The sequence below is a fragment of the Schistocerca nitens genome, chromosome 2, assembly GCF_023898315.1.
Source record: "Schistocerca nitens isolate TAMUIC-IGC-003100 chromosome 2, iqSchNite1.1, whole genome shotgun sequence".
Classification (NCBI taxonomy): domain Eukaryota; kingdom Metazoa; phylum Arthropoda; class Insecta; order Orthoptera; family Acrididae; genus Schistocerca; species Schistocerca nitens.
The window spans coordinates 1,111,909,416-1,111,933,050 of NC_064615.1; the positions used below are offsets into that span (position 1 = coordinate 1,111,909,416).

The 23,635-nt window shown below is 40.7% G+C and overlaps 1 pseudogene; it reads right to left on the reverse strand.

Moving 5' to 3' along the window:
• Window positions 1–11,709, reverse strand: part of LOC126235584 (dehydrogenase/reductase SDR family member 11-like) — a 49,659-nt pseudogene extending 37,950 nt beyond the window's left edge.
• Window positions 11,710–23,635: the final 11,926 nt, after the last annotated feature.

Genomic DNA, 23,635 nt, shown 5'->3' on the forward strand with positions numbered 1-23,635 from the left:
TGTTACACAGTACCTTCTGCATAATTTAACACAGCCTTTTTCCAAAAAACTGTATATTTTGGAATATATAAATAAAAAATTGCAAAAAATGTTGTGAATTTTCATTACAATTGAAAAAAAATCATCTTTAATAACTGAACTAAAATTTTGTAGCCCATATTCCAATAAATAATCTGTAAAAAGTTCAACTTCCTACCTCAAATACTTTGTGAGGAAAGATGTAATTTATAAGCGTTATTTTAACATTGCAAGTATAGGGCGTTCCGGAGCCCCTTAATTCGATTACATTCCATTATCCTCGTTTTGCTTTTGTTGATGTTTCTCTTATATCATCCATTCCGTTCAACTGCTCTTCCTAGTCCTTTGCTGTCTCTGACAGCATTACAATGTCATCAGCGAACCTCAAAGTTTTTAATTCTTCTCCATGTATTTTAATACCTACTCCGAATTCTTCCTTCACTGCTTGCTCAATATACACATTGAATAACATCGGGGAGAGGCTACAACCCTGTCTCACTCCCTTCCCAACCACTGCTTCCCTTTCGTGTCCCTCGACTCTTACAACTGCCATCTGTTTTCCGTACAAAGTGTAAATAGCCAATCACTCCCTGGATTTTACCCCTGCCACGTTCAGAATTTGAAAGAGAGTATGCCAGTCAGCGTCGTCAAAAGCTGTCTCTAAGTCTACAAATGCTAGAAACGTAGGTTTGCCTTTCCTTAATCTAGCTTCTAAGATAAGTCGTAGGGTCAGTATTGCCTCACGTGTTCCAATATTTCTACGGAATTCAAACTGAACTTCCCCGAGGTCGGAAAAGTGTTTGGTATCGGCTCCAAGCACAATTTCTCTTGCTAAACACTGCACCTGTTTAACATTTTGGAGATGGTACACCCCGAGGCAGATCCGATGCAGCTGGCAAAAATTAGTTTGTCGAGAAGAAAAAAGAACCCAGCGTCCAGTATGCTTCGTATAATTTCAACCTTGATCGAAGTAATGGTATTCTCGCACATGTAACAAACAAAATCTTTGTATGACGCTGTAACAGGTGCTTTTTTTTCGAATCAAACTTAGTTTTGCCAGCTAAATCAGGTCCGTCTCGAGGTGTTCCGCCTCCAAAATGTTAAACTGGTACGGTTTTAGCAATAGGAAATTAAATTCCGAAAAGTTTACGATAACATTATGGTATGCAAACGTTTCTCTACCCGTTTACTCGACTCTTGAAAATTAACGCCGAATGGACGTACTCTAGTACATTGCTCTCACAGTGATATCTTAGGCAAGAAATTTGTATGATCTTGGTGTTAGGTGTACGATAGCTATGCGTTTAAACATGATATAAAGCTGAAATCCACTACCACAAACTCTAACATGGCGGTCCGAACGTGTAAGACGCCACTGTGATAGATGGATATACAAGTATAAAAAATACGAAAGGGTTTCGTGGAAGTGGTGAAATCTAGAAAATAAAAAAGTTGTGGAAGCTTTTTAATTATAATTACATCCTTTATTCCTTGACAGATATGTGATAATGACAATATGGCGTGGGGCGGTGGGAGGGGAGAGGGAGTCTGCTATTGCGCAGAATGACGCCCAACTGGTGCGAGTGTGGACATATAACTTTTTCTGTCGCTATACACCTATAAATGATAGTGCTGGTTGAACGTAAAGTTACTGTGCCTTATATTCCAACATATCACCAGACTTTAGTGGGAAGTGATCAGACTACTATTCACGTAAGAAAATTACATATGTGTAGTTGTAAGGGGAGGATTGATTTGACATCGGTAATTGTAATTTCAATGCGCTGAAGAGTCTAGTCGACATAGGGAGATGATAGACTCAATTCGTAAACAGCTACACAGTACAGCAATGCTGGGGTTCAACTGGATCTGCTATAGTGTACAAACAGGGCGGGCAATATAGCTGTAGCAAAATGGATCGCAGAACGTCCTCTCATTAGCTCCCCTATGCATATCCTGACATGTTCTTTGTGGCACTATCGACTGTGACGTTTATTACAGTACACCAACACATACTGGTGATGCCTTTCTATCCCTTTTGACACTGGGAACACTTTTGATCATCACATATTGCCGGAGGCCTGTGTTTTACAGCACTTGTTTGAAAGAGTCGTGGAGGAGATGCAGCACTTCCCAGAAGGGCTGAATGAAAATACCTACAGTCCATTCTCGACTCTCACTGGCTAGGACACTTCAAATCAAATAAGTTTCTAGAAATGAGGAGAATCGAGACACCTAGCCTGTGTGTGTGGCCATAATTTTTCATTGCAGCGATTGGTGTAAGGGGCAGGAAAGGTTTTATGTGGAAAATTATGTCCACTCATAACAATTGTATAGATATGGAAATTTCCAGAGCCTAAGCCGTCAACAGAAGTCGCTTCCAATTCTTTATTCATTGGCAAATGTCATCAGACTGGTACGATGATCGTAATATTTAATTGTAATTACACTGATAAATATGTGGTTGGTTTCCTAGGACGACTTTGCTTGATGTCCAGGTGTTTGGCAGAGGTAGCCAGTGACGGGAACGAAATGACATTCCTGACTTAAGGCGCAAGCCGTCGCTAAGCCTCTGAAACCAGTCAGGCGAGATAAAATCATGCCGCCCTCTAGGCGGGTGAAGAGCGAACTAATACTAATACTAATGTGTTGGGCAGCCTTTGTGATCATATTCATTGTGGGTATTCACCGATTTTGACGTGGATATTTGAGAAAATTCAATATCAATCACTGACAAATGTTGGCACTAGAGATATTGATAAAATCCAAATTCCTACCATTCCACTCGTCCCTGGACGCCTCCACATCTGGACATTCCTGTCTGGAATTCCAAGTCTGGCTGCAGACATGGAGCGATCGCTGAGACGCGCGTACACGGCGGCAACCAGTGGTGCGTGAGTCTCTGGCCTGCTAGGGCACTGCGTGTGGACATCCGAACATGAGCGCTTCGAATTAACGCGTGTTTCAGCGATCTCCGACATCTAACAGTGACAACTGTCACTACAATATAGAACGTGGCTTAACTACGTGTTATATAATGCTTCTCAATAGCGTCCAGTGACTCCATCTTCTGGTGTCTCACCTGGGCGGGGGGGGGGGGGGGGGGTTATCTCTTCTAACAACATCCAAAATTTTAGTAGGATGTTGACACATTTGTTCCCTCCCTAGTTACAAGCCCACTCCAGTGTGCAGACACGGTTCTAATATGACGTAATGTTTAAGCACACACTCTCCTGAAGTGTTACATTGATTCCAAGATCAATTATTCAGGCTGTGGGTAAGTCATTTTTCTACAATATTCTTTTTTCCAGGCTTTCTGGTTCTACAAGAAGGCATGCAGGAGTTCTATGAAGTGTGGAATCTATGATAGAAGTACAGGTTTGTAGGAGGGGCGTGAGTTGCGACCTGCGACTGAATACCTCAGTTAGTAGAGCAGTTACAAGTGTAGCACGTAGGTTGTTGGTTCGAGTACTAGTCTGGTACAAAGCATTAATAGCCAGGCGTTTCAGATCAGTACGTACTCTGTTACAGACTAAAATTCTTTCTGGACGTCAGGAAGACATTGCAAAAATAGTTCCCTGCCCTCAAATTGAACGCTGAAACTGCTTGGATGTGTGTGTGTGTGTGGGGGGGGGGGAGGGGGGGGGCGATATGGATGGCTGCTACTCCCTATCCATGAGGTTCAGAATTGCATGCATGCATATCCGGAAGGACAGTGTATCCTCCTTCTTATCACGACAGGCACTGCAATATCAAATTTATCTCCCAATGCTGGACAGCGACATTCAATTAAACTTCCCTCCCCTGCACGGGAATTACATAATGTGTGTACGAGTACAGGTTCTGTTGCAGGAACGAAGACATACGGAAGTTTAGGTCAGGTCATGAGTCCTTCACGGATAGCCAAAGCGATTAACGTGAATGCTCATGTAAAGCTGGAAGTAAAGGTTCGAATGTCGGGTCGGCACAAATTTTCACTGTCATCATTCCCTTATTAAGCTGATGTTTCTTCGCACTCGCAAATTCGAATAAATTTTGTATGTTTCATAACACAATGCCTGACATGCATGTATGTCCGGAAGTACATTGCATCGTTCTTCTTATCAACACAGGCACTGCAATATCGTAAAACTGGAAAGGAAGTTACTCATCTAGGCTGAGGCACAAATTTCTTGTCACAATCAATAGCTACAGCCCTGTGCTGGTAGATATCACCTTTCATCGTAAACAAGAACCGAAAATTCAACCCCTGTTCTATTCGCTCTGGTGCTCTTTGCATTGACTGCAGGAGCGGTGTACAGTACCATAGCTAGGACAGGTAAAGTGGGATGTAAAAAATTACTTGTCCTCAGTATGATAAGTTCTATATTGGCCAGTCAGGCAGAGGGATAGCAATCAAGCAAAGGAATAGCAGTTTGGCTGGCAGAACATGAAATCAACAGGAGGTCGCAGAATGATGACCCCACATTCGCTGAGCATGTACTGCGAAGACCCCAGCGACCAGTTATTGTCACATGTCACTTAGCAGACTAACACAAATTCACCTCCATACGTTAGCAGATCTTGACGAGGCCTGGAGAAAATTCTGGCAGTGCATAAAATTAGTAACTGAGTCAAAGGCTTCTATCTAGTAACTCATCGAACAGTCCAGTCTGGTGTGACAACAGAAGACAGTAATAGGAACAGTAATTTTAAATTTCGCGTTTAAAAAATCATTCACGTAGGAATATAGCACAGACATCGTCGTTTAACCGCCACACATACCCCAGTACGAGAAACATAGTTATAGTCATCTCTGATATAGAGAAGCATCTGAAAAAACTGAAAAGAAATCAGTCACCGGGTCCGTATGGAATGCAGTATTCTGTGTTACGGGGAGTACTCTTTGGCACTGAACCCGTAACCAGCCTGCATAATCTCCGGCTCAGAGTGAAGTCTCAACTGAGTGGAAAAAAGCGCAGGTGACTCGTGCGTGTAAGAGGAGTATATGAACGGATCCCTAACGCTATCGAGGAAAATAATAAATCTCCTGTGGACACAAAAGTTTCTGTCCCAAATCAGCACAGATTTAGAATGCACCGCTCGTGAAAAATGCTTGTCCTTTTCTTGTATGAAAACCTGCGAACCATTGATGAAGGGCAACAGGCAAATTCAATTTTTTTAGATTTCCAGAATGAATTCCACACATTGCCACACAGCGCTCTATTGTGGTTTAAAGAAGGTCCTACCATATGGAACAGTACGTAGTGCGTTGTTCCAGAGTGCAAATGAGACGAGGTTATTATCTCGAATATGCCAGGGACGAGTGATGAAACCTGTCTTATTCTCTATATATGGATAAACGATGTGATGGGTAAGGCAACGGTTTTCTGACTATACTGCAGTGTAATGGACAGTGTTTTCGTAGAGTGTGTTAGAGGCTACAGGATGAGTCGGAGATAATTTCAATTTGGTATGATGAATGACAGCTTGATGCAAATGTAGAAAGGTGTCAGTTAATGCGGATGAGTAGGACAAACACTCCTGTACTGTTCGGTTCATTGGTAGTGTTGTGCTGAAGGACACAGACGTGACGATTATACAGGCTGTAACAGGTGTTACACGTGGGGCCTTGAAGTGTACACACATCAGCGTGCTGGTTGTTGTTTCTCTGCGTGTAACAGTCTTCCCGCAAACACATCAGAAGCTTTACGACCTGAGGCTTTCTGCATGACAATGCTGCACCACTAAGAGGACTATGCCTGTCAGTATGCACTAAGCGTTTTGCGACCACACCTCCACGCCTCACACCCGACTTGCTGCCCAGGGGAAAGACGGTCATTCAGTGCTTTCTCTTGCCTCATGTACTTGGAGGTACTAAGCAACTAAAAGATATACGACTTGTGCTGACTAGTCTGCAGTGACATAAGTAAAGACGTAATATTGTTCAGTACGCTGTCCTCAGCAACCAGTAGAAATATCTGAACTTACTTAAAGCAAGTCCCTCTAACTAAGGGCTCACCTTCAGAGGACGTCATATTTCCAAATAGAGAAGGAATTAGTATATTTCATCAAAATATAAGAGGTATTAGAGACAAAGTTAGCGAACTGCTTGTAGATTATTGGGGTATCGGAGCTCCACTTAAATAATTTCGCACTTTGCAATGTTTTCTCACTCTGTGAGGTACTGGATGAGTTAAACAGAAGGTTTAGAACGCTAGGCATATTTCTTTGATTTAACTAAGGCGTTTGATTGTGTTGATCACAAAATATTGCTGCAGACGTTGTCCCATTACGTAATATTGGGAGTAGCTCACACTTGTTTCACCTCTTACTTTAGCAATAGACAGCAAAAGATTATTATTCACAATGTTGAGAATGGCTGTGATGTGGGGTTTGAGTGGGGTACAGTCAAGTGGGCGGTGCCCCAGCGATCAGTGTTGGGGCCACTCCTATTCCTTATTTATATAAATGATATGCCCTCTGGCATTAAGGGTAAATCTAAAACATTTCTGTTTGCTGATGACACTAGCTTGGTAGTAAAGTATGTTATGTGCAACATTGGCTCGGTTTCATACAGTGCAGTCCATGACCTAGGTTCATGGCTTGTAGAAAATAAGCTAACGCTATATCACAGTAAGACTCAGTTTTTACATCTTCTAACACAATTCAACAAAACCCGACGTTTTAATTTCACAGAATGGGCATATGATTAGTGAAACTGGGCAGTTCAGATTTCTAGGTGTTCAGATAGATAGTACACTGTGATGGAAAGCCCACGCTCAGGATCTTGTTCAGAGACTTAATACTGCCATTTTTACTATTCGAACGGTATCTGAAGTGAGTGATCGTTCGACACGAAAATTAGTCTACTTTGCTTATATTCATTTGCTTATGTCGTATGGTATTATATTTTGGGGAAACTCTTCCCATTCTAAAATGATATTTTTGGCTCAGAAACGGGAGAGATCGGGCAATAAGTGGTGTAAGTTCACGATCCCCTTGTCGACCCCTGTTCACGATATATATATATATATATATATATATATATATATATATATATATATATATATATTATTCTCAGGAATAAGCAACTTTCACTTAGTTAATACATGTCAGAAATCAAACCTGCATTTGGATCGGACTTCCTTGACTCCTGTGCAGAAAGGTGTGCAGTATACTGCTGCATCCATTTTCAATAAGCTACCACTGGAATTAAAAAATCTTCGCACTAATACACGCGCATTCAAATCAAAACTAAAGAGTTTCCTCATGGGTCACCCCTTCTACTCTGTCGAGGAATTCCTTTAAAAATTAAACTCATTCTGGTTGAATTGTTGATCGCGTCTACTTTAACTTTTGGGCTGACATTTTTCTGGTTCATAAACTTTTGATTTTTATCTGTTATTACCTCTATGTTGTAATTTCAAGTACTGACACGTTCCATGACCTTGGTCCTATAGAACTTGACGTGTAAATAAAAATAAAATAAATTACACCCGTTACGCTCTGTATGTCTACGTGTAACATTGCAAAGCTACATGAAATGAAAGGAGCAAGTAGTGTCGGCAGTAGGGAAGACGAATTATCGATTTAAATTTATTGGAAGAATTCTGATGAAAATTTGGCTCAGATATGGAGGAGACCGCGAATAGAACACTTGTGCGACCCATTCTTGAGTAATTTGGGTCTCCAAAAGTTCGGATTAAAGGAAAATGTCGGAGCAACTCAAAGGTCGTCTGTGTGATTTGTTACTACAGGCTCGAGCAACACGTGGGTATCACCAAGATGCTTCGTGAAAATAAATGAGAATCCACGGAGGTCGACGCTGTCATTCCGGTAATGAATATCTGGACTCTATTGAAGGATTTCGCTAGTGTGAATATAGAAGCCAAACGCAACATTAAGGTAAGTCTTGGTTTGTTTGCTTGCCGACATTAGATAGTGTGTTTTGAATCTCTGAGAACATGACAAGTTCAGACAATAGTGCTTACAGTGTTACAGTCCTACAGTCGGACTCACTTGTTAGCAGCAAGAACTGTTAATACATTTTGGAAGAAACAACATCCCGTTTGTGGAGACGGTGATGGGCACTTGTCCATCAAATGCCGCTCATATACATTGTTATAGCACTTTACTAAGCTCACAAGTAAACCAAATGAAAAAATAGCACTTGTTTCAGGTCTTACTGTAACCTTACGTATTGTCCATAGCAGCACTGATGTACAAGTGGTCGAGGGGTATCGTCTTTGATTATTGATTTGATTGACGTCTTCGGTCCCAAGTTCGAAACACGAAACTACTTAAATATTGATTAATAACCATCATTGGCGGGCGAAGACTTCCGACATAAGAATCACCCTCTTTCTGCCAACGGCCTTGTCAAAGAGGGCGATGGAGCGGACTGAGGTTAAGGCCACTCTCTTGTCCTCGGTTTAGGAAACTGCCCCTAAGGGCGGAAGAAACAACAATATCAAACGTCCAAGGTCATGGAACGTGTCAGTACATGAAATTACAATATAAAAGTAATAACAGATAAAGATAAAATGTGTATGAACCAGAAAAAAGTCAGCCCATAAGTTTAAGTAAACGCAATCAACAATGCAGAAGGCAATGGAAATCACTGCATTAAAGACACATAACGTGTATCCAGGAGATACGTAGCCTGTAAGTGAAAAATTTTCATGAAGATCTCTCCATTGACAAAAGATTCAGGAACAGTCACCCATTCGGATCTCTGGGAGTGGACTGCCAACGGGGAGGTGACCATGAGAAAAAGGTTAAATAACCAACGAAAGGATAGCGTCCTACGAGTCGGGACGTGGGTTTGTCAGGAGCCTGAACGTGGTCGGGAAGCTAGAAAATCTGAGAAGAGAAATTCAAAGGCTCACTATAGACATAGTAGAGTTCAGTGAAGAGAAATGGAAAGAAGACTAGGATTTATGATTAGATGAGTATAGGGTAATATCGCCAGCAGCGACAAATGGTGAAACGGGAGTAGGATTCATTTCAAATTGAACGAAGGGAAGAGAGTGTGTTACTGTGAACATTTCCCTGATAGATTTGTTTGTATGAGAATCGACAGCAAACCAACACCAACGATAGTTCAGGTATAAATGCCGACGTCGCAGACTGAATATTAAGAGACAGAGAAAGTCTATAAGGGTATTGAGCGGCTAATACAGTATGAATAGGGAGATGAAAATATAATAGTAATCGGGGACTGGAATACAGTTCTAAGGGAAGGAGAATAAGGGCGCGGGACAAGGATTGAGAGATTAGAAAGATTGATTTAGTTCTGTTATAAGTTTCAGCTAGTAATAGTAAATACTCTGTTCAAGAATCACAAGAGGTGGAAGTATTCTTGGAGAAGTCTGAGTGATACGGGAATATTGTTCGATTAAATCATAGACATGCAGAGATTCTGAAATCAGATACTCGACTGAGTTGATATAGACTCAGATCAGAATGCAGTGGTGATCGAGAGTAGGCTGAAGTGTAAGAGATTAGTGAGGAAGAATCAATAAGCAAAGAAGTGGGATACGAGAGTAATAAGGAAAGACAAGCTACGCTAAGTTCTCTATGGCTGTAGATACAACAATAAGGAATAGCTCAGTAGGCAGTACAGTTGAAGAGTAATGGACATCATCTCTAATAAGAGCAATGATAGAAGTTGGATAGAAAAACATTGGTTCAAATGAAATAACTCCGAAAAAACACTACTTCAGTTGATCGGTAAAAGAAAGAAGTACAGGAGTGCTCAGGGAAATTCAGGAATAAAGAAATACAAGTTGCAGAGGAATGAAACAAATAGGAAGTGCAGTGTGCAGGGAAATTCAGGAAATACAAATTGCTGAGGAATGAAGGTAAGACGAAATGGCTGCATGAAAAACGTGAAGAAATCGAAAAAGAAATGATGGTCGGAAGGACTGACGCAGCAGGAAAATCAAAACAGCCTACGGTGAAATTAATAGCAAGTGTGGTAAGATTGAGAGTGCAACGGGAATTCCACTGTTAAATGCAGACGAGTGAGAAGATAGTTGGAAAGAGTACATTGAAGGCCTCTATGAAGGGGAAGGTATATCTGTTGTGGTAGAAAATGAAACACCAGTGGATTTAGAAGAGATTAAAATCAGAATTCAAGAGAGCTTTGGAGGACTTAAGATCAAATAAGGCGGAACGGATAGATATCATTCCAAGAGAATTTCTAAAATCCTTGGCGGAACTGGCAACAAAACGACTATTCAGGTTGGTGTGTAGAATGTATGAGTAGTCTGACGACATACCATTTGACTTTCGAAAGAATATCATCCACACAGTTCCGAAGACTGCAAGAGCTGAGAAGTACGAGAATTATCGCACAATCAGGTTAACAGCTCATGGCTTTAGAAAAAGGTAAAGGCACCAGACAGGCAATCCTGACATGTCGGTTGCAAATGAATGCAAGACTAAAGAAAAATCGAGATACGTTCATAGGATTTGTCGACCTGGAAAATGCGTTGGAGAATATAAAATGGTGCAAGATGGTCGAAATTCTGAGAAAAACAGGGGCAAGCTATAGGGAGGGATGGTTAATATACAGTACGTACAAGACCCAGGAGGGAATAATAACAGTGGACGACCAAGAACGAAGTGCTCGTATTAAGAAGGGTGTAAGACAAGGCTGTAGCCTTTCGCCCCTACTCTTCAATCTGTACATCGAGGAAGCAATGATGGAAATAAAAGAAAGGTTCAGGAGTGGAATTAAAACACAAGGTGAAGTGATATCAATGACACGATTTGCTGATGACATTACTATCTTAAGTGGAAGTGAAGATGAACTACATGATCTTCTGAACTGAATTAATAGTCTAATTAGTACAGAATATGGTTTGAGAGTAAATCGTAGAAAGACGAATGTAATGAGAAGTAGCAGAAATGAGAACAGCGAGAAACCTCACATCAGGACCTATGGTCACGAAGCAGATGAAGTTAACGGATTCCTCTTCCTAGGCAACAACATAATTAGTGTCGGACGCGACAAGGTGGACATCAAAAGCAGACTAGCACCGGTAAAAAGGGCCTTAATCTGTTGAAGGAATTTCTCAGAAAGTACATTTGGAGCACAACATTGTGTGGTAGCGAAGCATGGGCTGTGGGAAACCCGGAACCGAAGAGAATAGAAGCATTTGAGATGTGGAGCTACGGATGAATGTTGAAAATTAGGTTAAATGGTAAGGTAATGAAGACCTACGTCCCCAATTATTACTCTGAGATGAAGAGTTTGGCACAGGAGAGGAATTCGTGGCGGGCCGCATCAAACCAGTCAGAAGACTGATGACCCAAAAAAAGTAGCATTTGAGGATGACCTATGAAGGCTGAAAACCAGTTACGATTGTGTCATAAAAAAGTGACTGAGCTAAAAATAGAAAAAAGTAATACCTTACTCTTAATACATCACATTCATTTCTCTATGGCACTGAAACCCACGCTATTTCTGTTTCAATTAGCTAAATAACACTTCGAACAGAAATACTGGCGCAGTTTTCGAACCTGTCCGATTTTCAGATGCTGTACCGAGGCTGGTGGTTAGTTAACTACCTGGACCCTGTCGATCCTCTTGTCGAGGCCGACGACCTCGAGCCCCCTCCTGAGCAGCGCCCGTGCGGTGGCGGCGCCGATGCCGGAGTTGGCGCCCGTCACCAGGGCGACGCGACCTGCGTACCGCTCCATCCTGACAGCAAGTGGCGCGCCTCAGCGGCTGTTCGCCTCCAGAGGACAGGCGGCCCGCGTAGCTCCGGCAAGGGCAGCTCGTTATCGCCAGATCGCAGTCCATATTCCTCTCTGCCGAAGCGCAAACAGATCTGTCTGTCCGATGGACGACTTCTGTGGAACGCTACGGACAGACGCATTTGTGTCCTGCAGGCTTCATCTTTAACGAGTAGCTTTTAGAGCCTGGAACTTTGTTTCATTCATAACCACAATCGGTTGACCGCAGTTGTATGTAAATAAATAAATAGCAGCATTTGTTCCAAACAAATTGTTTGCTGACGACGGTTTTGTAAAGCTACATAACGTCGGTGGAGTAAGCTCCACATTCGAAATAAAGGTATCGTTCTACAAGGGGCGTTCAATAATTAATGTAACACATTTTTTTTCTCTGTCCGTTTCTGTTGAAAACATGAAGAAGACTTTGCTGGGGGACATCGTGGAATACCCCGCTTCAGCTTCTGTAGTTTCATGAAGTTCCGATCTGTGGTGGCGCTATATGTAGCCCTCTGTAATGCAGGTGCGTTCAAAGCAGAGCGCTGTCAATACGTTTCTTTTGGTGGAAAACCAGAGTATCGCAGATATTCATAAGCGCTTGCAGAATGTCTGCGGAGGCGTAGGAGGGTGTCTGTGATCACTGCAACAGAGTCGTGCAAACCTGACCGATCTCAGGCGCTCCGGTTCGTTGCACACGGCTGTGACTCCTGCAGTGTTGGAACGTGTCGACATTTTCATTCGAGGTGATCGACAGATCACAGACAGCCACCTCGCTGCAGAGCTGGACACCTCTGTTCGTAGTGTGGACACTTTGATATACCCTCTCATGGTGCAACGATCAACTCTGAAGTTTACCCTGGTGCCCTCATGACACTGAAGGAACGACTTCAGTGTGTTGCCACAAAAATGCAAATGACTGTCTCCTTCTCCATAACAACAGAACACCTCACACAAGTCTGCACATCCAACAGGAACTCACAATAGTTCACTGGATTGTTCTTCGTCATTCACCCTACAGCCTGGATCTCGCACTTTCCGAGTTCCATGTCTCTGGTCGAAAGAGAAACGGACTCCGCGGGAAGCAGTACGTGGATGATGCTACAAGACGTTGGCTCCGACGTGGACCAGCAGGTGGTACCGTGCGGGCATACAGGTCAGCGTGGTAGGGAGGCATAAGGCCGTCTCATCGGACCGAGATTATGCTGAATAATAGAGTTTCGTATCCAAAAGAGAGGGAAACAATATCCTGCACTGGAATGGTAAATCAAACCAACCTGCCTTCAGAAATATCTGTTGCATTACACACTGAACGTCCCTCATATTATTATTTCTTCAAATAGCTTCAGGCATTGGTCCACACAACCAAGTACTAAATGTGTAAACACGAAAAAAATTAATCTGCAAACCCTTTGGGTACAGGGTTTCTGGGCAGGTATGTAGACTTTTCAGGTATATCAGAAGAACGATCATTTGAAGGCGAAATATTCATATGGAATATTCAGGAATAGTTTCCGAGATAGTATAGCTTCATATTCAGCTTCAGTGCTGTTCAATAAAATATCGGGTTTACACATGTACAGATGTATAACAGGAAGTAAATGTTACAACATATTTTACAAAGTGTCAATTGAAAAATATAATTTTTTGTAACAGATTCACCTTAAGCCCTCTTGTGCATGTCACATTACACGTGTTTTACAGTTGACAATAAATTCTAGAATATCCCACCGTCAGCTTCATTGGATATGCGCACTCTAGGTAGGACATGTACTGTTGGTTGTGCGAGTGCTTCTGTACGTTCCCTAATGAGAGCAGCAGCTTCAATGATGCCACCAAGCAGTTCATCTCTCGTATTCACCTTTCGTTTCTACACCCCACATTTCATCTAACACCATAAACAAAGACAATTCCCAATATACTTGAATCTTTACCATTTGCTATGGGACACTAAAAAGTGGATCTTTTAAAATTAATCTCTGAATACATTTCTTCTTCTTCTGTTTCGTCTTCTTCTTCATCCTTGTCGTTTCCTATTTCTCTATAATGCAGGTTTAGGCAACGTGCATCTGTTCGTGTTTCCTGTCACGTGCTCATGACAGTTGTGTTAAATAGTAAACATTATAATTCTTATGCTAGAAACATCGTGTCAGGGAGGCATTTTCAAACCTTTTTTTTCCCTTAAAGGCGCACTTGATTTTCCGTCTTAAATATAAATTGCCCTTTGTCTCTTCATTCAAAGTAACCAAAGAGAGAAGCCTATGACATGAAGAGGATGCTTTCGTAACCCAGTTAAATAATCTTTTACTGTATTTGCGTCGATAGCTGATGAAGCTAGAGGACCTGTTACTGATTCTTACTGTCACATTTTCAACTTTCAAATCAAATGCACACTATTTTTAATGTTTACGTTTGCAAAAAACTTACCCACGTCTCCTTCATTAGCCTATAAATGTGTGTGTGTCTCCTGAACGCCCGTTCAGTGAATGTTGCTGCTTTATGCGCCTCCGCAGCAGGCGCCTCCTTCCTGCACCCATGCCGACTGCTGTTCATCGCCGACGGAGGCTGGAATTCTCACGCCAGAACCGCAACTGAAGGTCCACTGAGCGCCGACAGGAGGCCTTTCCAGGTGGATCACGTTTTCTGCTTCATCGTACAGATTGCCGTGGGCGCGTACGGCCCTACAACGTTCGTCGGAAGGTTCTAAGCTGGAGGAGCCAGCATCAAGGTCAGGAGTACATTTCTGTGGCATTTCCTGGGTGACATTATTCTCGAACGTGAAATGGATCAACACAAGTATGCATCTATCCCTGAGGTCATGGTCACTCCTACATGCAGTTTGCTTTTCCTCTACACCACTGCATCTACCAGCAGGACAATGCAAAGCATCACACAGCTCGCAGTGTACACGTGAAGTTGGAACACAAGGGTGAGTACTCCCCTAATCAGCAAACTCCACCTACTTAAGATCAGTCAAATTCTGTGGGACCACGTCGATCGGGCTGTCACGCCGTTCATTCTCAAGCTGTCACAGAGTGATGGACTTCGGGCAAGTGAGAGACTGCTTGTTTACTCAGAGGACAGTGTATCTTTGACATGTTGTATTGTATGTTCTGTGACTATGTAGTAAAGTGTTCTTAGACTGCTAATCGCTGCTCTACTGTGATTCACGACATAAAAATTTGGTGCCGAAACCCGGGAGACAATGAATTTCCAAGTAATACCGTGGTGGGCGAGGAACTGATAAGTTGGGCTAGTCCCAAATTCGTAGATTGGAATGTTTTCGCGTTATCTGTATACATCGTGTGGGGTAGCCCGCGTCTTCCCGCGAATCGCTGAAGTGCCATAAGAAACTTGTCCGTTGACAAGTCTGTACAGAGTTCGAGGTGTACAGCTCGTGTGGCAGCACGTGTGACAAGAGTGATATATGACTTGTGCGTTTCTTTCCCCACTTCAAATTTTTATGTCGTGAATCACAATAGAGCAGAGATTAGCAGTCTAACAACACTTTATTACATAGTCACAGAACATACAATACGACATGTCAAAGATATACTGTCCTAAGAGTAAACAAACAGTCTCTCACTTGCCCGAAGTCCGTCACTCTGTGACACAAGCAAAGTACATAGAGCAGAGCAGCTGGCCACGCCACGTCCTTGTCGGTACCCTCCAGAGCCTCACTGACTGTCTACCTGCAAGTCTGCGTTACAGATGGTGGTTGTTGAGCCTTCTGACACGTGTTCACATATATGTGACTGGATCGTCTGTAGTCATGAAAATAAAGACTATGAAATCTGTGTCATTCAGAGTTGGGTTTTACGATAAAACAATAAAATGAAAGAACAAGGTAATTAGTATAAACATATATTATCGTAAAAGATACACTTGGCGATAACTAATTTACAGATTCGATGATTCAGAAAAATTAGAACTTAATGGCGTGAGAAGTAATAAATACCATCCCGATTTGGGTTTCCGTGATTTCCCTAAATCGCTCCAGGGAAATGACGGGATGGTTCCCTCAAAAAGGGCACGGCCGATTTCCTTCCACACCCTTAACAGAATGCCCGCTTGTGTTCCGTCTCTAATGATCTCGATATCGACGGGGCGTTAAACACAATCTTCCATTTTTCCTTTTCACTTTTTTATGTTTACACACTCCAGTAAAATGGAGACTGTCATCTTCAACTGCAATTTGCATTTGTCTTCACTGCAAGCCTTTGACACTTATCTCAATACGGGTGGGATATTAGTGTGAGTGTGTGCTGTTGTATGGGAGTTGAGTAAAAACAAGGGAACACCGCGAAAAATGCATGCGTGAACATAAATCCAGATCCTAGCCAAGGCGGCAGGGTACGCCGTTCTATTTGACCACGAACGGCATCTGCGCATCGTTCACATTACGTTGAAAATGTCAGTTGTACAAAAAAAGAGTTTTCTGCGTGGTTGTGACAGTATTATGTCGCAGTTAAGTGTATTCTGCGGCTGTTGCGCGTAATAGTCTATCTAACAAACTGTGTGTGTCAGTTGTTCACATTTCTTTTGGTCATACTCGTCGTATACTCACTGGTGATTGTAGCAGTTACGCCGACCGATTAAATCCACAACATTGCATCCAGTCGCTCAAGACGTCCTTCAAGATACTTCTATATTAATTATCTCTTCTATGTGTAATTCGAAGAAATCGACTTGCGTTCCAGCATGCAAGCTACTGACTCATTACTGACTACAATAAAAGTTCGTTTCTGCGTGGTCCCTTGCAGAAATATGCTGCCACATGTTTTCAAAGTTCAACCGTAATCGGCCATTGTCGATTACGGAATTCGTTATGATTTATCGCCCCATGACAGAAGAACAGTACTCATCTTCTTTGGCAGGGGAATAAAGATGCCTTTCAGTTTCACAATCAGCTTCATCCCATTAAACTATAGGTATGTTTAATAACCTCTATCGTGTCCCTGCATATCGTATGACAATACCGGCGCGTGACTTCCAGGCCAAGAGTTTTACCAAACAGAATGTGATGCCCTCCTGATCGCAGAACATTTCGGAACAGCTGATATATGCGTGTTTCTCCATTTTAAAGTTGGATTTCTTCACAAAAATTCAGCTAACAACCCCAGTAATAACCCAGAATATTTTAACAAGTATCATATTTTCGGCTATGGAAGCCACACCCACAAACTGATCAAAAAAGACAGGAAAGTCATTAAAAAAGCATGGACAGTATTTCTATTTGTCCAAAATAGAAAACAGTCATTGTCATCCTGTCTCAAGAAAGACCTTCGAAGTTACATCCTCACAACATAGGACAATCTCGGGAGAAACATGAAAACTACCACATTTCATGTATCGGTGACAAAAATAATACAACATCTTTCAATGAGAGAACATATCGAAAGATATGACAAGAAATTTTAGATCGCACAGATCAGATGAGGTTCAGAACCACAGTTCTTACATCATCATCCGTGGATGGTCTTGCATTGAAATTAAGTGCAAAGGAAGTAAGCCAAAATATCAAATTGGGTGTGACGGTTATCCAAAAATTTGCCTCAAGTACTGAGGACAACAGAGAAAACAAGGATTTCAGCCTTTATTTTGCTAGATTTTGCGAAGAATACTTTTCTCAATTATCGGCTTTCCTAGCTGATTACCATCTGTAAATAATTTAGCGTTACATATTTCTGTGTCGTTGTGGAGATCAGTCGAAGACTGCTTCGTGCAGTCCTCTGCACTAGTCTGTTCTGTGTAAAAGCTCTTCAGCTCTGAGTAACTACCGCAATTTATATAAATTTTAACCACAATTTTCATCAATTTGAACCTGATTACTGTACTCTAGCCCTGGTCTTCTACTGTACTTTTAACTCTCCACACTTCCTCCATTTCGAAACTGGCATTCCTCGATTCCTTTTGGCGTGTCTTATCAAAATGAAATTTGCTTGTTATATTTGCACATTGCTAACATTCAGTTACTTATGTGTCGCTTACTTGCGACGAACGTCTGTTGTTATCGCAGAACCCACTCATAAACTTTCACTGCAGCGTCTGTCACGGTAGTTTCTCTGCTTGAGCTCTAGGATGTGAATAACCTAAGCCAAGCACGGGAAAGAGAGCTGAGATGTTAGACATGCTTTTACAAATTCCGAAGGAAAACAGAGCCTGGGTCTTCTTTCTTTTCTGTTCGAGGCTGTGACAGAGAAAGGTGTCCTTTCTTACGGTGTAAAATGGTGTACCGTTGAGACCGACAACTGTGCGGCTGGTCCCGGCCGAGGTTCGAGTCCTCCATCGGGCATGGGTGTGTGTGTTTGTCCTTAGGATAATTTAGGTTAAGTAGTGTGTAAGCTTTGGAACTGATGACCTTAGCAGTTAAGTCCCATAAGATTTCACACACATTTGAACATTTGAGACTGACTGTATATACGTGAGGGGCGTTCAGTAAGTAACACAACCATTTTTTTCCTGAGAGCGTATTATGGATTCAAATACTCCATACTATTCCCCACAGGCTTTGCCTACAAAATCCTACTTTTCAACATCACCTCCATTCAGTGTGAGAGCCTTATGCCACCTTATTGGGAGGGCCTGTAGTCTCGCGTGGTACCATTCTACTGGCCAACGTCTGAGCCATCGTCTTGCTATATCAGTAAGCTCACCATCACCCACGTACTGCTTCCCGCAGAGTGCGTCCTTCATTGGTCAAACAGATGCTAGCCGGAGGGTGCGAAATGTCAGCACACGATTTTGAGTGAGTCAGCACTCCCAGCAGAGACACACAGTTGAGCAGCCTGGCGTCTGATTGTGACTCATCGATCACTTGCAAACAGAGAGTCCACACATTGCAAAACTGCAGGAGTGACAGCTGTGTGCGGCCAGCAGGCTGGCTGTCAGGCAGACTTACGCGACCCCGTTGTGACGATGACAGACACCTCGGCCAGTGACTCACCGTGGTGTTGTTCACTGCCAGATCTCCGTAGACATTCTGCAAGCGGCTAGAATATCTGCGATACTCCAGTTTTCTGCCAAAACAAACTCAGTGACAGCTGTCTGCTTGTAACGCACCTCCGTTAGAGGCGCCATTTTGAAGGCAGCGTATAGCGCCACCACCTGTCGGAATTCCATGAAATTGTGGTGGGGGGGGGGGGGGTGAAGTAGGAATATGCCACGATGTCTCACAGTAAAATATGCATTTTTTAAACCAAGATGGTGGAGCAAAAACTGCCTTTCATTACTTATTGACCGCCCCTCATACATGATGAGAACACTCTGAGAGTTGTAATATTCACTCTTACATTTTATTCGTAATAATATTCACGACAGCATTGTGTGTGGAAAGTGAACGAACATTCTCGTGATACTAATAAAAAGGACTTCATCGCTAGTAAAATAATAAATAATTATTGTCAATGACATAATTTAATATTTTGTAAGAAACTATATCTCAGATAATACTTATGGGAAAAGGTAATGGTAGTCTCAATCTTTTGTTTTCTTTGATTCTTCTAGAACAAATCTTCTTTTTCGAGCTGTTGTACTGATAGGATGTGATTGATGTCTGGTAACACAGAGGTCTGTAAAAACTGTATTATGTCGCTAATTTAATATTTGATAAATAGAGTTTATGTGTCAGCGGAATAAATCTTCTTACATTGGAGTTTTATTTTATTTTGATTCTCATCATATGTAAATGTTAAGTTTTCTGATCAGGTACAAAGGAGCGCATCCATTGGAGCTACTGATCTGCAGCGTGGTTTATTGTTAAATGTTGCATAATAAGCGAATAACACTAAGAAATATTTTCAAATGTTAATGCATATAGTGAAGGTACAAAAAGATTTATTATATCTTATTCGTTAGTAGTCAAACAGGGGTTGGAGGATGTAACCTCCCAACAAAAATGTTAAATAATAATGAAAAATGGAGCCAAGTGTAGGCTCGCCACAAAAATAATAATTAAAATGAATTTTTCTAATATTGTAACCTCTGAACAAAATTGGCTCACATTTATAGTCTGTGCGCAGAAATGCATTCACATTTAATGATACCACAAAATTCTATTCTCATTTAATATCAAGTTCGAAATAGAAAAATTCCTAAACACCAAAAATAATAAAAAAGTTTTGTAACCTGTTAAATTTATAAGGACAGCAGCACTGACCTTCGGCCCTGTATTCTGAATAAAACAAGCAAAAATTCTTACCTCAATAAAACTGCAATTATATCTGCTCTTAATTAGTCATTTTTCGTCACAGCTTCATGCAATTCTGGCCTATATATATTTTTTGATTCTTGGAAGCAATGATAATGCATTGAAAATTGAAATGAATGCTTTTCTTTAAAAGAGTTACTTTATATTATAAAAATTATTATTGGGGCATTTTTTCTGAACAAATTAAATTACAACTAACATACATTATTAAATATGCGCAAGGCTGCTTCTTTACCTTCTGCAACAATACTCATCCTCCAGAATCCTGACCAGAGTCGCGAGCAGAGCACACAGCTGACGCATGGCGACTCCCGCAGACTACTCACGTCCACTCGCTACTAAAGCCGACCGACTACTACCTCGCTACTAAAGCCGATCGAGTACTGTCGACTCGCGCAGTCAACCGCAGACTCGCGACAAGCAACAACTAACGATAAACTACTCTCTGGTCAGAGATTCTGTCATGCCTCGCCCATCGCTGGCAAAGCCAGCCTCCACTGGGGGGGGGGGGGCAAAAATTTGGCAGCGATGGTGAGTCAATTGGACTTGCCATGAGCAACAAATTTTTCTTATAATTAACTAACTTTACCATTACAGAATATATACATATATATATAGGTGCAGAACATGAAATAAAATGTAGTGCACATGCACTGGGTACAGAACATATCAGGCAATGACAAAATATGTACACAATGGGTACAAAACATATTAACAAATGGCAAAAGTGCACACGCACTGTAAAACTCTTTAACATTTTTACAACAAATAAACATAATGAGTACAAATCATATTGACAAATGACAAAAGTGCACACGCACTGTAGAAGTGTTTAGCATTTTTAGGACAACTGATCTTGTTAACAAATGAAATGAAATGCACACGCACTGTTTATGTCTTTATCATTTTACAAGAATTAGGAAAGGAATGGGAAGGATTGCGTCATGGTTGTAGCACTTTAGGTTGCACACAGTTGCACTGAAAGTCCATATCTTTCTATAGAAGCACAACACCAAGCGAGACAATCTGAAGCTCTTTTCCTTGAAGTATTAATCAGTGTAGCCAAGACACTGAAATTTCGTAATAATATTCCATGCTATCATTTTGGTAGTACACTAGGTACACCAAACAGTGAGACCATAATAACATCTCAAGGTGGTGAACAGCATGTCGTGTCAACACCATGTTCATGTAAAGTACACCATCGTAGAATTAGAACAAAAACCAAATATAGTGCTCCATGATCATGAGGATAGACAGGACAAATGGATATTGCAGTAATTTCTGGTAATTAGGTCAGAAGGTGAAGGACATTAAGTGACATAGTAGTCTTAATTGAGAATTACACTAGTCTAACAACTGATTTGAGTAATTGGTGGCACTCATCGCCCAGTTACTGAACATTTCTGTACCATGTATGTAGTATTACAGAATAATGTTCATAAATTATCTGAATATAGTAATTATTGGCACTCATTGGCCAGATACAAAGCATTGTTTTATGCATTATTCAGAAGTCATCATTCAAAATAGGAGCCAATGAATGGCATAGCATTTATACATAATTAATCTAATTATAGTAATCATTGGCATCATAGGTCATCTTATTACAGTAATCAGTGTCATTCATTGGCCAGTTACAAAGCATTTTTTTTATGCATTATTCAGAAGTGATCATTCAAAACAAACGTTAATTATTGGCATAGTATTTATAGAGTATAACAAAAATATTATTTACAGAAATTATGCGCGTAGTATTTATGCATTATTACAAAGCATCATTCAATATTATTCAGAAGTCATTATTGAAGTGACATACTATTCAGAGCTGATCAGTATTACTCAGAACTCTCTTAAACTGGTAGCATTATTTGGGACTGGTAATTCACTTCTTTTTTTTTTTTTTTTTTTTTTTTGCTAGCAATGCATTGCGTTGGGATCGGTAATTGATTACTGGGGGATAACAATATTTGCTTTTGAGTTATTGCTGCAAATGAAGATGTGTAACGTCATTCGTCATTAGTCAGCTGTAGCAAGGTTATGAAACAAGTAGAGTATATGTGATCACTTTCATAAATGACATAGGTTTATAGCACATTAATTTCATGAATAATTTCTCCTGCAAAATATACAAAATGGATTATTAAACTGAAAGAAGAAACGCATATTATGCTGAAAAGTAGTGAACTTCGAATTAAAGGTAGTGAAATGCGTATAAAAAATATATATGTTCTCTAGCTGTCCTTTCCAAAACCTTCAATCATCATACCATGCGATATAAGACATACTGTCAAAACGAACTGCAACAAATACTTAAATAACTACATAGCATCTCTTAACTAACAGTAAGTATATAAACTTCATCATTATCCTCATCTGTAAAGAAAAACTTCATTATTCATATTACCATAACGCCATTATTATCATCACCTGTAAAGAAAAACTTCATTATCCATAGTAGCATATTCTCCATCATTATTCATCATCATTCATTATCATCTGCAAAAAAGTCACTTCATTATTCATTATACAACTATTCCTTATTTCTAGCATATTTCATCACTAAAACTAAGATGTGTAGTTCTGTCTGACAGCCTGCATCAATCGCCTCGTATTCTGAAAGAAAAAAATTAGTTAAGACTGCTATCATACGATGTGTATAGTATATTCTTGTTAATGCTTGTTAATTCTGATCCATTTACTCTTCGTCACGAGGTATTGCATCTTCTTTCGTTCATTCCGAAGGTGAAATTCCCAATTCTGTTTAATTTATTTCGTTTACACGTTATCTCTTTCTGAAAATGATGAACAAAGATTAATGTCTTGCATTTAATTCATATACCCATTAGATAAAAACTGGTTTATAGTAACATAATTGAGCATACAGCATAGCATGACAGAAAACGTAATATGTCAAAAACATAGACAGTGTTGAGAAGCAAAAATGTACACAGTGTATCACAATGTAACAGCAAAAAAAAGTAAAGTAGTCAAGATGTTGAGATATCATATGGCAAAAATGTTAAAGTCAACTGGTGTTTGTTATATCTTAACTATTTCATAGTGCATACAAACAAAACAGGAAAACAATCACACACACATAAAAAATGGAAAATATGCACGGTCTGATATATATATCGACAAGAAAAGCGACCTGCTAACCTTACCTTGCCGGGCACTTGCCAAGAAAAAAATACAATAATCATCACTAAGTGTTCATGTGAATATAGTTGCATAAACGGTCATAAAAAAAATTAGGAAATGGCATTACAGTGTGATAAATCATAAAGTATCTTCACTCAAAAAAAGGTTTGACGTTCGATACGTGGTGGTTCCCTTTGGTTTTTCTGGTTCTCAAAGTTTCGACGTGTACTACATTGGGGTGATGAATGCTGTGAATCCGATATGGACCTGCGTATAGAAGCTCAAATTTACTACACTTACCTTTTCCTCTATTGGATAAATAGTGTGTACGTACTAATATCTTCTGTCAAATGTGAAAGTCACGGCGTATACAAACCTGTTTCTGCTGTCTTCTCCGGCGCTCTGCGGCACGTTTGATGTTGTTCAGCGCAATGTCAATTATTTCTTGGTGTCGTAGTCGACGAGATGTAGGAAAGGTTACTAATTCTATAATTTTGTTAGGTGGTTCAACATTTTTCAGTATAACAGATGGAGATAGCATAG